General features: G+C 41.0%; 1 protein-coding gene across 3 annotated transcripts in view; it reads left to right on the forward strand.

The window, feature by feature from the left end:
* Nucleotides 1-420: 420 nt before the first annotated feature.
* The window catches only part of NFYC (nuclear transcription factor Y subunit gamma), a 68,179-nt gene continuing 53,816 nt past the window's right edge, over nucleotides 421-14,783 (forward strand). Inside the window, exon 1 of one of the 3 annotated variants that reach the window (XM_066375990.1) lies at nucleotides 421-1,439. The gene's annotated coding sequence lies outside the window, so the exon portion shown is untranslated. Of the gene's footprint in view, nucleotides 1,440-1,766; nucleotides 1,923-14,783 lie in introns of those variants that run through there. The other 2 variants (XM_066375994.1, XM_066375993.1) reach the window with 2 other exon arrangements.

Here is a 14,783-nt window from a genome sequence, read left to right on the forward strand (position 1 = left end):
TTTACATAGCTTTTTACCATTAGCTAAGCTTATATCTATCTCTACTATCTCAACATACTATTTATTTTGAATATTTTAAGTTTTTATGCCATTTCTCATGTCTGAAAATATCGATATCACTAACTTAACACATTTGCAATTTACAAAGCACTCTCTCTTCCACTATTTCATTCAATCTCCCCAACACACCCAGGAGGTAGGAATTAGATCATTTTACAGATGATGAAATTGAGACTCAGTGAAGTCAGGTGTCTTATAGCTAGTTAGGTTTTGTTCATTCATTCATCAATTATTTATTGAGTGCCTAAAGTTAGATTTATTAAGGTTGGATTTTAAAACAATTTTCCTGAGTTCAAAAGATTTATTCCACTCTCACAACAGTTATCACCAGGGTCATGCTTTATTGTTGAGGACTCCTGCAATACAGGTCTCAGAAAGGCTCCAAGGTCATTTGTAAAATTCAAGGTAACCACTAGCAGGAGCAATTTTCTCTGTGCTTGCTAGCTAATGCACTAATAGTCTCACTGTAGATAATTTCATTCAATACATATTTGATAAATTTATCTACATGGTTTGGAGCTATTCAAATTGAGTTTTGACACTTACTAGATTGTGGATCCTGATCAAATTACTTAGCCCTTTGACTTCAGTTTTGTCATCAGTAAAATAAAAATAATACTAATGTTCTAGGACTAAATAAGTAGTTGTGGAGATTAAAGAGAAAGTATGAAAAGGGTGTAATGCTCATTCTAGCTGTGGTTTCCAACTGCCTTTGTTTTAAATTCTGCATTCAAACGAGAAAAACACCGTCTACGTCGTTGTAAGGCTACAAGCTGATCATTCTTGGGAAGTGCTGTCCTTTATTCCAGAGTATAGCTTTTACAATGTTGGCGTTAAATCCCTTCTTTTACAGTACTGTTACCGGTCTTCAATAACACACTTAATCTGGCATCCCTTGTCGTCTTTCGCCCCTACCTCTTTCCTCCCAAGTTAAAAATGCACATACACAGAGAAACTACTTTTTAAAACTAAAAAATGTGCGCATCACAGCAGACATCCACGTGTATAGAACGCCCTACAAAAGTCACTAGGCAACGCCTACGGTCCCTAAAAAAGGTCGGAATCAGAAGGCTCTCAGATCTCCTTCCGCTTCACCATGTCGTCACCTCTTCCCAATTCTCGCGAGACTTCAGCAACTCAGCTTCTGCACACCGCAAGTAACTGGAAGTTGAGGCGCCAAGGAAGGGGAAGGGGGGGAAGAGGGGGACGGTGCAAACGGCGTGGCCGCCATCTTGTTTGTACCCCCGCTTCGCGCGCGCTCCGCTCTCCGTGACGCACGCTTCCCCTCCCATCCGTGGTGCCCAGGTCTCTGCATTGCCCTACGCTGCTGGAGCGCGGGGGCGGCTCCTGCTCTTCCCTGGACCCCTGAGCAGAGGCGTGTAAGTGTGCGGGAGCTCTGTTGGTAGGGTGGGTGAGAGGCGAGCGGCGGCGGGGGGAGGGGCAGCACTTCCCGCCTTTGGCGGAGACCTCATTTCCCTCGCGCGGTCGCTGCTGTAGTTCGGTCCGGCATGCCCGCCGCCATGTTGTGTTTTCTCCAGGCCCGGAGCTGTCGCGGCCGTCGGGCTCGTGGGGTCCGTGTGCCTCGCCGGCCCGGCCCGCGGGCTTTCTCCCATTGGCGGAAGGCGACGGCGGGGGGGCTCGCTCGTGATTGGTTGGTGGCGGGGAGGCCGCGGACCTGGCACCTTATTGGTCGCGCTGGCTCCGGCCTGGGGGGTGATGAAGGAATTGGAGGCTGCAAGGATGAGCGCGTCTCGGGTTTAGGCTGCAGGGTGATGACCCCCCCTACGGCGCAGGCGTGGGGTGGAGGCTGGGGCCAGCCTAAAGGCCTTAAAGGGGGGATAGAGAAGATAATGGTCTGGCAGGTACTTCGGGGTATCCTGTGCTTGGCCGGGAGCGGGAGGCCTAGGATAAGGGACATTCAAGCCCCAAGGGTGTAGAGCTTGGAAACAGTGAAACCCAAGTTACAGGCTAAGAGGATCTTCGAGACCCAGTGGTGCTAAATATGCAGTGTTAACACGGTTTGGAAGTGACCCTAAAGTTCATGGATGCCTGATCTGAGAGCATCCATGGTATAGGAGGAAAGGGCTGAGGTTTAGGTGGAGCCAATGTTACCACACCTGGGATGGGATGTGATGTGAGGAGGAAGTAAACAGACTCAGTCTGAGGAAGAGACTCTATTGGGTAGATGTGACGGTCTTAACAACTGAATGCTAAGCCTAGGAGGTGGTACAGCATTAAGTAGGGCAGATCTATAAGAGCGAGAAAGTAGGAAGCAATTTTGGATACATTTTCAGATTTGGGGATTACCATAAGAGCAATTATAGGTTATTGGAGCTCAGGACCATGCAGCTGGTTTTGAGGTGTTCTCTATGAAGCTCTCCTGCTCTAGGAAGGATACAGGTCAGGGCTAAGTTTCCAAAGCTCTGGCAAATACTAGATACTTGACAGTTATTTGTTGAATGAGTATTATTAGGTTCCTCTTTAGTGGAAGAGAGCTTGCAGAGATCCTGGATCTTGGCTCGTTTATTTTCTTTTATATGTACCTAAAAGTACACCCACCCTCTTGTGCATTAAAAACATTTTTTTAAAAATTGATTAGAGCCTGACCATGCGGTGGTGCAGTGGATAGAGCCTCGGACTGGGATGCTATGGACCCAGGTTCGAGACCCCGAAGTCGCAAGCTTGAGCATGGGCTCATCTGGTTTGAGCAAAGCTCACCAGCTTGGACCCAAGGTCGCTGGCTCGAGCAAGGGGTTATTTGGTCTGCTGAAGGCCCATGGTCAAGGCACATATGAGAAAGCAATCAATGAACAACTAAGGTGTGGCAACGAAAAACTAATGATTGATGTTTCTCATCGCTCTCCGTTCCTGTCTGTCTGTCCCTATCTATCCCTTTCTCTCTCTGTCTCTGTAAAAGAAAAAAAAAATTGATTTGAGCCCTGGCTGATTGGCCCAATGGATTGAGCGTCGGTCTGGTGTGCGGATGTCCCGGGTTCAATACTGGTCAGGGCACACATGAGAAGTGACCATGTACTTCTCTTCCCCTCCCTCTTTCCTTTCTGTCTCTCTTCCCCTCCCTTTCCCCTTTCTCTTCCACTCCCACAGCTAGTTTGTGATTGGTTGGGGCGTTGGCCCCTGTCGCTGAGGATAGCTTGGTTGATTCCGTTGATTTGAGCATTGGCACCAGACAAGTTACAGGGTGGATCTCGGTTGGGGCACATGCGGGAATCTATCTCCCCTCCTTTCACTTAAAAAAAAAAAATTTTTTTTTGAGGAACATTTATTTGTTGTTCACTTATTTATACATTAATTTGTTGACTCTTCTATATTTCTAGGTTAGGATTGAACCTGCAACCTTGGCGTGTTAGGATGATGCTCTAAACAAATGAGATATCCAGCCAGGGCCCCTCTGTAGCATTTGTTAAAAACATAAGCAGCTGGAATGAAAATAGACTAGTAAATAGCTTCTTGCCTCTTGTCTTAAGTAACAGGACTTGTCAGCTCTTTCTGGTTCATGTTTCAGAAAGCTTTTGTTGTAATTGGGAGTTGTTAGTGTCAGCTTGTTGGGGGTTATTCTTTTTCCATTGAGTGGTAATGACTTGGATTGTTTTACATTTGTGTCTTCCAAGGTTTGGGGGTCAGGGAAACACATTTGTGTTAAACCTGTATTTTCCTAATTTGTTTTTCCTTGTCTGTGTTAGGTGGTTCTTTCTAGCGTCAGATGGGTGCTACACTTCTGTTTTCATAGCAATTTCAAGAAATTCTTATGGTTTTCACATTTAGTCAGTTTTATTTAAGTACAAAATTTTTTAGAGAAATAGTACTTTCCAGAGGTGAAGGGAGGGAACTGACATTTTGGGGCATATTTGATACAGTATTTCTGTTAGATAGGGCATTATTTTCATATTGCAAATGAGAAAGTTGAGGATCAGAGGGGTTAAATAGCTTGCCTAGTGTCACTCAGTAGTTGAACTGGAATTCAAATCCCGGTTGCCTGATGCCAAACTCTGTTACATTATGCTATTAACATAACCCTGACTGGTCAAACTCCCAGATAATTTTATATTTCAAAGTGGATCTTCTTTCTTTGATTTGTGGATTTTAGGAGTATATTGAGTGGAAGAATGTAATAAGAATTTGTAGTACTGTTTCAAAGATTGAGACCACAGAATGGTAACCCTTCGAATATAGGTTCTTTGGCTAGGTATTTAAATCTTACCCTTTGATTTCAATGTGAAGGGAAAGATTTACAAAGTAAACTGCTGAAGTTTTCCTGAACCCAGGTAGATCATGGTTAAAAATTATGTACAAAAAGTTTAAGAACCTGCATTCTTTAGAACCAGGCTTTGGAATATTGCTGACATAGTGTTTCTATTTATGGACGTGATTAATCCCAAGCAGTGAGAAACTATCAATGCATAGTGTAAAGAGCTCACTAAGAACCCTTTTCAAACATCCCCAGTTCTTTAGGATGTTTGTCTCCAAATACGGGACCTATCCAAAAGCCTAGTACCCTCTCCAAACTTGGGAATAATGATTCTAGGATATGAATTTCCTGAATGATGTATAAAATTAAGACTAATACAACAAAATATTTGGAGTTCCAATTTTGCATGGAAATCTTTAATTCAGGTTTCAAGAGGGAAGTCTTAATTGCTTTGTTTCTTGATGTGATTTAGGTGAGAGTCTCCTCCCTTTTATCTGCAATTACACTGCAGTGTAGAAGATAGAGTCAGTGTGAGAGGGTGAACTAGGGTTTGCCATGTATTTTGTAGTTTGCTCATCTTAGCTTCCTTTGGCTCAGTCATTAAGCTAACCAAATAAGAATGTTATGGTATCTATAACATAGTTACTTTTTTTAGAAAGTCTGGGCAAGGTTACAAAAACATACTTTTACATATATTTTTTTTACTCAGCAGGTATTTCTTGACTTCCTGCTCTTCAACACCAGTGACCACCTTCATTCCATATTAGCTCTTTACACCCATGGCCACATGCTGAGCCTTGTTATCATTTAGAATTGACCACCCTAGAAACCTTGAACTCCCTGAAAGTCTGAATAGGTCAGCGTTGGTGTTAAAAACTTGTGAACATCAGCTTTATTGTCTAAGCAGAAATTATACTAATGCTCTATACTTTACAGACTGTGTCCATGTCATCTTACTTAATCCTTGTAACAAATAATTCTAATATCTCATTTATGCTTACACATTTTCCATCAGGTCAAAACTGATTCATTGTATTAGGAGGAATAAGAGGTTTCTTATCCTCATTTACAGAGAAATGGAGGCATAAGCGGCCATTCTAGCTGTCTTGTTGAGGCAATTTTGAAATTCACATCTCTTATCTTTTAGTTCAGAGGTACTGAGCAACTAAAGATACTCAAGATTAATATAGTTACTACCTTTTATTGAGTGCTTACATTGTACCATAGGGTATAAATGTATTTATATATATAAATATTATACTCACATAGTATGACTCAGTTACTATTACCACCCTAATTTTTACCTGTGAGGAAGCAGAGGAGTTAAGTAATTTGCTCAAGGTCACACAGCCAGTAAGTGGCAGAGCCCAGATTCAAGCATAGGTCTGTAACTCTTAATTCTTACACAATTTGTGGAGTTCTTACTCTTAAACAGTGTTCTCTTGACCATAGAATATTGTGAGAAAAGAAAAATCCTTGAATCTTAGTTCAGGAAGTGACCTTTAATTCTTTCAGGAATGTCCTTTGTAGTGAGACTCTAAATCAGCGATTCTCAACCTGTGGGGCGCGACCCCGGCGGGGGTCGAACGACCAAAACACAGGGGTCGCCTAAGGCCATGATGGCCACGATGGCTTTAGGCGATGGCTTTAGGCGACCCTTGTGTTTTGGTCGTTCGACCCCCGCTGGGGTTGCGACCCACAGGTTGAGAACCGCTGCTCTAAATAGTGTGATGACCTTGACAAGGTCACTTAGTTATGCCAGGGCAGAGCCCAGTGTAGGCCAGTACACTGGATTCCCAGACCAGTGCTCATTCTGTGGGACAGCATTGCTGCTTCTGTGGAAGCGCTGACACGATGGCAGAGATGACTCTAAGGCATCTCTCGTGTTTTGGCAAGTTTGCCTGATTCACAGGAGGAAGAATGGCAGAGGACATTATTAGGTTCACAAGTGACCTTGAGGTTCATTCTAGCCTCAGGCATACAACCTGGGAAGAACATTCCTTAGCCAGCAAGTTGTTCTTTTCCATTCTATTTCTTGTGCTCAAAGCAAACTGAGTTATCTGATGTCTTACAGTCTCTCTTTTCATTTTGTTTATTCAGTTTTTCATGCGTGCACTGTGACTACAAGGTCATTTTAGTGTTTTCCCACCGAGGCTCAAAGCACCTAGCATAATGTAAGTAGATTAATTGTAGGAGGAAATGGATTTAAAATACATTCGGTCAAAAAATGCCTTTTGGAGAGGGCAGTGTAGTTGCTGATGTTGGAGTCAGCTCTGGGAAAGAATTCTATTTCTGCAGTGCACTTACCCTCTGTGTCAACTGGGTAGATTCTTTTTTTTTTTTTTTCTTTTTTTTTTTTAAATTTATTCATTTTAGAGAGGAGAGGGAGAGACAGAGAGAGAGAAGCGGGGAGGAGCTGGAAGCATCAACTCCCATATGTGCCTTGACCAGGCAAGCCCAGGGTTTTGAACTGGCAACCTCAGCATTTCCAAGTCGATGCTTTATCCACTGCGCCACCACAGGTCAGGCCCTGGGTAGATTCTTAACTGGTATGAACTTTAGTTTCTTACTATGTAAAGTAGTGGTCATAATACCTATCTTATAGAGTAATAATGAGAAATGAATACAATAGCATGTTATAGGTGACTGTCACTGAGTGGCTCTTTCTATTTAGAATAGCATAAAATCTGTCCCAACAGCTTTCCTGATGAGGAGGCCTTTTGTAATCATCTACTCTGCTATGTGCAGGATTTCTACATGGGGGAGCACTCACTTATGAAAGAAATAACCTAATTTAGTTGTGCTGTTATGGTTTAGGTAGGAATTGGTTTTCTTCTGATCACCACAGTTAACCCCCAGTTGCCGAGTAGTAATGATTCTGATGAGGTGAAAAGTTTCATATTTGTAAAATAAGAATAATTATTAAAATCAGAACAAGCCTGACCTGTGGTGGCGCAGTGGGATAAAGCGTCAACCTGGGATATACTGAGGTTGCCGGTTCGAAACCCTGGGCTTGTCTGGTCAAGGCACAGATGGGAGTTGATGCTTCCTGCTCCTCCCCCTTCTCTCTCTCTCTCTCTCTCTCTCTCTGCTCTCTCTCTAAAAAATCAATAAATAAAATATTAAAAAAAAAAATCAGAACAAACAGTTTTATCTTTCTGTCCAGAGAGAAATGTGCATTGTAGTCATTTAAAATTTTTTCCAATTGTAGAAATTGTCAGTTGAAGTTAGGACTGTAAGTTTGTTTTATACTCACCTGGGTAACATATTCTTTGAAGTAAGCAGGAAGACATCATTGTGGAATGGTTCAGGAAAAAATCTCTCTGCCTGCAGAAATTTTTGCTGGGTTGCAATATTTGCACCCTTCCTACACTTCTCCATGTTTTAGCAGTGATATACCTGATAGCGATGAGGCAGCACCTGTACTCATTTTCAGTATTGGGAGTTGTATTTTTTATTTTGGTTTAAGATCTTTTTTGTTTGCAGACAGATTACTTCTAAATCCAATGTTTTTTTCTTTTATTCAGTGAAAGCTTTCTAATGGATAAACTTCAGGTGCAGTTTAGAGAGAGGGACTAGTCTAACCTTTGCATTTGAATGTTTGCAGTAGACTAGGTTTAAATTAAAAGTTCAAATCTCCATGTCCAAGGCATATAAGGTATCCTATATAAGTGGATATTCTCCATTTAAAATCAACAGTATTATTACAAATAACATACAAAAGTTATTCTAAAGACATTTGTGGGTATGAGCTATAAATAGTGATCTTGACCAGTACTTCAATAATGCTTCTGTGATTTACAGGAAATACATTGGAATATAGAGTATTTTGTATCATGTTATTGGTTAAAATCTATTAGAGTTACTGAAGGTTTTCACAGTCCTAATTACTGTTAACCTTGTCCTTAGGAGTTACAAGTTATCCAGTGGTCAATATGAAGTGAGATTATTTGCCCAATGTTAAGAAAACATATCCCCTCACCAATGGCATGATCTGTTCATTTAAAAGAGAACAGAGAAAGTGCATGCTATGTACACAGTTTAACATCTTTGTCATTTTTAACTGTCTTAAAAATTAATACTGTAACTTGACGGTAAATAGACTTTGCTTATGACAAAGTTAGGGTCTTTTAAAGAAGCAAAGCATACTTGGTAATTTGGGAGGTAGAAGATTGTGATTTATGGTGATACTTATTTTTATTATTTTTTGACAGAGACAGAGAGAGGGACAGATAGGGACAGACAGACAGGAAGGGAGAGAGATGTGACGCATCAGTTCTTTGTTGTGACACCTAATTGTTCATTGATTGCTTTCTCATATGTGCTTTGACTCGGGTTAGGGATGAGGGGCTTCAGCCAAGCTAGTGACCCCTTGCTCAAGCCAGCGACCTTGGGCTTCAAGCCAGTGACCTTTGGGCTCAAGCCAGCGACCATGGGGTCATGTCTATGATTCCACGCTGAAGCCAGCAACCCCATGCTCAAGCTGGTGAGCCCACACTGAAGCCGAATGAGCCTGCGCTCAAGCCTGCAACCTTGGGGTTTCGAACCTGGGTCCTCTGCATCCCAGTCTGATGCTCTATCCACTATACCATTGCCTGGTCAGGCTATGGTGATATTTAATGCCATTTTTAGTAGGGTTAAATTAAAAAGATAAATGCAATAATGTGTGTAAAATTCTAACCCATTTTGGGAAGTGATCAAAATAGAGTCACCTATAGTCTTTTCATTCCACTAAAATTTGTAAGTTGGCTCAGAGCAGCATTTCCCAGGCTGTTGCATGGAACATTATTAGTTCTTATACACAATGCAAATAAGTGACCTCTGGGGATGAAAAAGGATTTTTGACAAAATAATGGCCAAAGTGGCATGCATTTCTTTACTGAAGAATTAGTGTTCAGAGTTTTTGTACTGATGTGCCTTATGACCCTTCAAAAGCAGAAAGGATACATTATGCAGTGTTTCTCAAACTTATTTGGCCTTGGAATCCTGTTTGTGAGAACACTTTGTAAGCATTTCTTATTATGACTGGTGTGTAGTGGATTGAGCAGTTCTGGTGTAGAAGGTTATGAATAAAAAAAAAAAAAAAGAATCCTTTTGTATAGGATAGCTTCACCAATAGTGAGAAAGGACTTTTCTGGGAACCCATAAGATATGTCTCCAAAGTAGGGATGAATGTGATTTCAAAGGTCATCTAATCCAATTGCCAGTAACAACAATAATAGTAGCAGCTACCATTTTTGGAGCACTTGCTATTTATCAGATGCAGTATTGCTGTCCTCCATGCATTTATTAACCACTAGTATTAATGATTTTTTATCTTAGTATTTGCCTTTCATCTCCTTTTCAACATCTCCACTACTTCATTTTCGGGTAACTAGGTTAGATTACTGCAGTGTCCTGCTTTCCCTGTTAATCTGTTCAGAGTGCTACTATTCCCCCACTACTGTCCCCTCTCCACACTGTACCCAAAATGATCTTTTAAAGAGTAATTCTAATTATGCTTAAAACTCTTTAGTGGCTCACTTTTATCTTCAGAATAAAGTTTTAGTATCTTAGTTTTGTCCAGCCCTATTCACTTCCCTAATTACTAGCCTCTTGCCCCATACCTGCTGCCATACCAAACTACAGCCCTTCCAGGAATGTAATGCTTCTCTGTCAGCTCCAGGCTTTTGTACATGCATTTTGCTTATCTATCTCAGTTAAATTCCTGTTGTTAGGATTTTAAATCTCCCAAGAAGCCTTCTCTGACCAGCCTGAAAATGAGTTAGGCTCTGGGTTAGGTGCTCAGCTTCTGTCCTACACTGCATTTGACCCTGTTCTGACTCTTAACAAACAGCACTGCGATTGTCTATTTTAATTTTTCTGATTGTTGTAATAGATCTTGATCTCCTTGAGGATGGGGGCTATTTAGTTTAAGATCCCCGGGTCTTAGCCTACGCATATAAGTCTCTATCGAATGAATGAAAGTATCTTAATCCTTACAGCCTTGCAAGATGTTTTACAGTTTAAGAAGTTGGCCTCAGTGGGGTTAAGAAGCCCAGTGTTACTCAGCTAAAAAGAGGTGAGGAAGGCGAGGAAGGATTAGAATCTAAACCTGTCTAGTTTCAAAGACTGGGCTTATTATTTTTTTTCCTGCTTCTCCACATGGCTGTTCTTTTTCATCTTGTCTTTACATATTTCTGTCAAGTGTTCCAACAGCCTGTGCTGAGATCCCATCCATGGCTTCTGAGGCAGCTTGTGCCATCTTTGGATAGCTCTGAGAGCTGAAATAGGTTCCTTTAGAATAGTTACCCATCCACTGGGCTTAATTTATGCTTTGGAGAATATAAGCAATTTTTTAAAAGCAAGTAATTCAGAATTTATAATTAAAGTCTCATTAGTTTATTTTATTCATTCATTTATTGAGGAATTATTTATTGAGCACCATCTTTAGGTTCCTTATTCTAATGTCGCTCAGAATGTTTGAGAATTATCTTCAGACTTCTGTCAGATTCTTATGAAAATGTGTTGATACTTTTTTTTAAACCTTGAAGGTGGATTTGATTTGGGAAATAGCTAATAGTTGTTCAGGACCAAGGTAAGTGAACAATATGGGTCAAAAGTTACAGTTTGGCAGTCCTTGATTTTCTTTGATCTGTCTATAATTTTTTAAAAATTTGGACTGAAATTCTAGCCAGATAGCACAGTTGGTTAGAGCATCTCCCGGAAGAGCAGAAGCTACTGGTTCTATCCCCCTTCAGGGCACATACAACACCAGATTGATGTTCTTGTCTCTCTCACTCTTTCCTCCTTCTCTTCTCTCTCAAATCAATAAAATAAACATTAAAAAAAATTGGACTACTTGAGCAGGCAGTGGCACAGTGGATAGAGCATTGGCGTGGGATATTGAGGACCCAGGTTTTGAAACCCTGAGGTCGATAGCTTGAGTGCAGGCTCACCAGCTTGAGCATGGGGTCACCGGCTGGAGCATGGAATCGTAGACATGACCCCATAGTCACTGGCTTGAGCCCAAAGGTTGCTGGCTTGAAGCCCAAGGTCACTGGTTTGAGCAAGGGGTCACTGGCTTGGCTGAAACCATTCACCCCTATCCCGGGTCAAGGGACTTGTGAGAAAGCAATCAATGAACAACTAAGGTGCTGCAACTACCAGTTGATGGTTCTCATCTCTCTCCCTTCCTGTCTGTCTGTCTGTCTGTCTCTCTCTCTCTCTCTCTCAAAAAAAGAAAAAATTGGACCAAGATTGAAAATGGGAAGATTTAACATTAAAATGATTTGGCTTCCTTTAAAAAAAAAAAAACTAGAAAAAATTATACTAATTAGGAAGTTGTAATGGTTCTGAAAGAGTTGATGGAGGGTAGTGCTACAGGAATGGGTATAATGATGTTTTCTGTGATGCTATTTACAATATTTTAAATTGAAAATATCAAAATTATTAATATAGAACTGATTAAAATTATGGCACATCCATTCTATAGACTATAATTCAATTATTATAAATGACAAAGATCTATATTTGATATGGCAAGTTATTCACATTAGTTTTTTAAGCGAAAAAAGATCACAAAACACTTTATAGTATTTTCTAATATTGCAGGGGACTAACAGCTTCATATATATTTACATAGAAAAATCTCTAAAAGTATATAACCTAAAATACTAACAGTGCTTAATTCTGGTGGTTGGATTAAAGGTGTTTATAAAGATACCTCATCCCCTAACCTATAACAATATCAGTACAAAACAAATTGCAATGTACATCTATCTCATTAGCTTAGTATATAATAATACATTCAACATATTTAGTATTCAAATGAATATGGCTTTGTGTCCCCATCCCAACATATTAAAAGTTCATTTTTCTCTAGATATTTCCTGGGTCCCCCAGGTTTACTTATTAAATCTGAAGAGGTTAGTTAAGGGCACTGTCAATAAAATGTTCAGGCCACTGAAGAGCCCAGTTTCTTTGCTGCTATTTTTGCTTCTGCTGGGATACAGTGTAACCTCTGAGATCAGGTAATCTGGAGTACTGTGCAAGACCCTGTTTTTAGCAGGAATTGTCATGGTGGTTGAGGCCAACTTCTGCCATAACTTTGGTTCTTCAGTCATTCTTCAGGGTGCCAAATCAAGAGCTGCTCTAGCATCAGCTTTTTGTGACCAGGATCTGGTTATTGCTTCTTTTATTCTGTTGGAAGCTCTTACTGCAGTGGGCCAGCATTCCTCCATGGTCCTTGTCTGTTGGAGCTGAGTAGTAGTTACCCTTTTAGATGGGACATGCATTACACTCTCTAGTTTCCCTCAGTTACTCAGCACTTTCTGTTATTTTATTGACACTATGGTTAAGGCTAGATTTGATTTATGTCTCTGTACTGAGCACTGGGGATGTATGTGGATATAAACAAGACAGTTGTTGCCTTCAAGAAGCCCTTCTCTGGTAATAGAGACATGGTAAAAAATAATAATAATTACAATATGTGACAAGTGGCCTGACCTGTGGTGGCCCAGTGGATGGGACGTTGACCTGAAATGCTGAGGTTGCTGGTTCAGAACCCTGGGTTTGTCTGGTCAAGGCACATATGAGAAGCTACTACCCCCCTTTCTCTTTCTGTCTCTCGCTCCTCTCTCTAAAATAAAGTGCTATAGTGAAATGTGTATTTAGATATTAATTGAACACCAATTACATAACAGGTATTAATGCTGAGTGCTTTAACTTACTTAAACCTCAGTGCTCTTGTGAGTTGGTGTAATTTTTTCCATTTTACACATGAATAAGCGAGCTCAGAGATGGTTAAGTACCTTGGTCAAGGTCATACAGCTAGTAAGTAGGGAGCTGTGATTCAAAATCAATTTTCTGACCAAGAGCATCAGTTCCCACCCTGCCTTCTTTGAGAGAGCATTAAAGCTTGAACCATGTAACCCGAGGCACTGGGTTTGTCTCATAGTGATCTGGGTGTCTTAGGGCAAGATGATGTATTTGCTGGTATAGGGGCTGCTGAGGTCCAGAACCAGGGAAGAATGGGAATTAGAATCCCAGAGATCCCATGAGACTCTTAGTCTAGGCTAGAGAAGGGAAAGGTGTAGCAAGCAAATGGATCAGGCTGCCAAATGGAAATTCTAGGATAATTTGCGTTCTTTTCCCATTAGTGGCTTGAATTCTACTAAGGTGACAATTGATGAGATATTGACATTGAAGAGTGTGGTTTGTTTGTTTTTTTCAAACTGCCAAGGACTAATAAAAACTATGCCAAAGACCTTCACAAAATATCAAGAGAAATGTTTGGTTGAATTTGCTACATCAAAAGCAGAGTCAGCCTGATCAGGCGGTGGCGCAGTGGATAGAGCAGTCAGACTGGAATGCGGAAGGACCTAGGTTCGAGACCCTGAGGTCACCAGCTTGAGCGCGGGCTCATATGGTTTGAGCAAAAAGCTCACCAGCTTGGACCTAAGGTCGCTGGCTCGAGCAAGGGGTTACTCGGTCTGCTGAAGACCCACAGTCAATGCACATATGAGAAAGCAATCAATGATCAACTAAGGTGTCGCAACGAAAAACTGATGATTGATGCTTCTCATCTCTCTCTGTTCCCGTCTGTCTGTCCCTATCTGTCCCTCTCTCTGACTCTCTCTCTGTCCCTGTAAAAAAACAAAAACAAAAAAAACCAGAGTCAAAGGGTAGGCTTTGGGAACAATAAGCAGACCTTGGCCAGGATTGGTGGTGAAAGGCATGGATTTCTGGCATTAAAACTGGGAAGATTTTTTTGTAGCAGTTGGTAGTCCTCCCACACTGCCCTTTATGGCTTAGGAGTTGCTTTCTGCAGGGTTGCAGAGTATGCTGAAGATAAAAGAGAGGTATCCCCTCATAGTAACTGGAGGGCCTTAAGTCCTTTGTAAAACAGGACATTTGATTGGCTGACTTTTAGCACTTTTATTTTTTTAGCGCTTATTCGGTACAATATACTTTACATATGTTATTAGCTCATTTAGTTCTTAAATGAGCTCTTTTTTATAGATGGGGATGTCCATATATTACAGATGAGGAAATAAGGCTCAGGATTGGCCCAATGTCATACAATTAATAAGTAGAGAAGTCGAAATTTGAATCTAGCTCTGCCTGACTCCCTAGTGTTGTTTTGCCTAATGACACTGATTGTCAGTGATATGAAAATGTTCTTTCTATTCTTTGCCTCTCACCCCTCAAATGTGCTTCTTTGCTTCCTTGCAGCTGACTTGACCCCTACTGTTTTGTGGATAAGGCACAAAACTGGCTTTTTGGCCTTTCTGCCTTCTCTTCCAGGCTGGTAGCTATTCAGAAATTGTGATCTAAACTTTTTTTTTTTTATGACAGAGACAGAGAGGGTCAGACAGGAACAGACAGAGAGGAAGGGAGAGAGATAAGAAGCATTAGTTCTTTGTTGTGGCACCTTAGATGTTCATTGATTAACTTTCTCATATGTGCTTTGACTGGGGGGCCACAGCAGAGTGAGTGACCTCTTGTTCAAGCCAGCAACCTTGAGCTCGAGCCA

This window comes from Saccopteryx leptura, chromosome 3, assembly GCF_036850995.1.
Source record: "Saccopteryx leptura isolate mSacLep1 chromosome 3, mSacLep1_pri_phased_curated, whole genome shotgun sequence".
Lineage (NCBI taxonomy): Eukaryota > Metazoa > Chordata > Mammalia > Chiroptera > Emballonuridae > Saccopteryx > Saccopteryx leptura.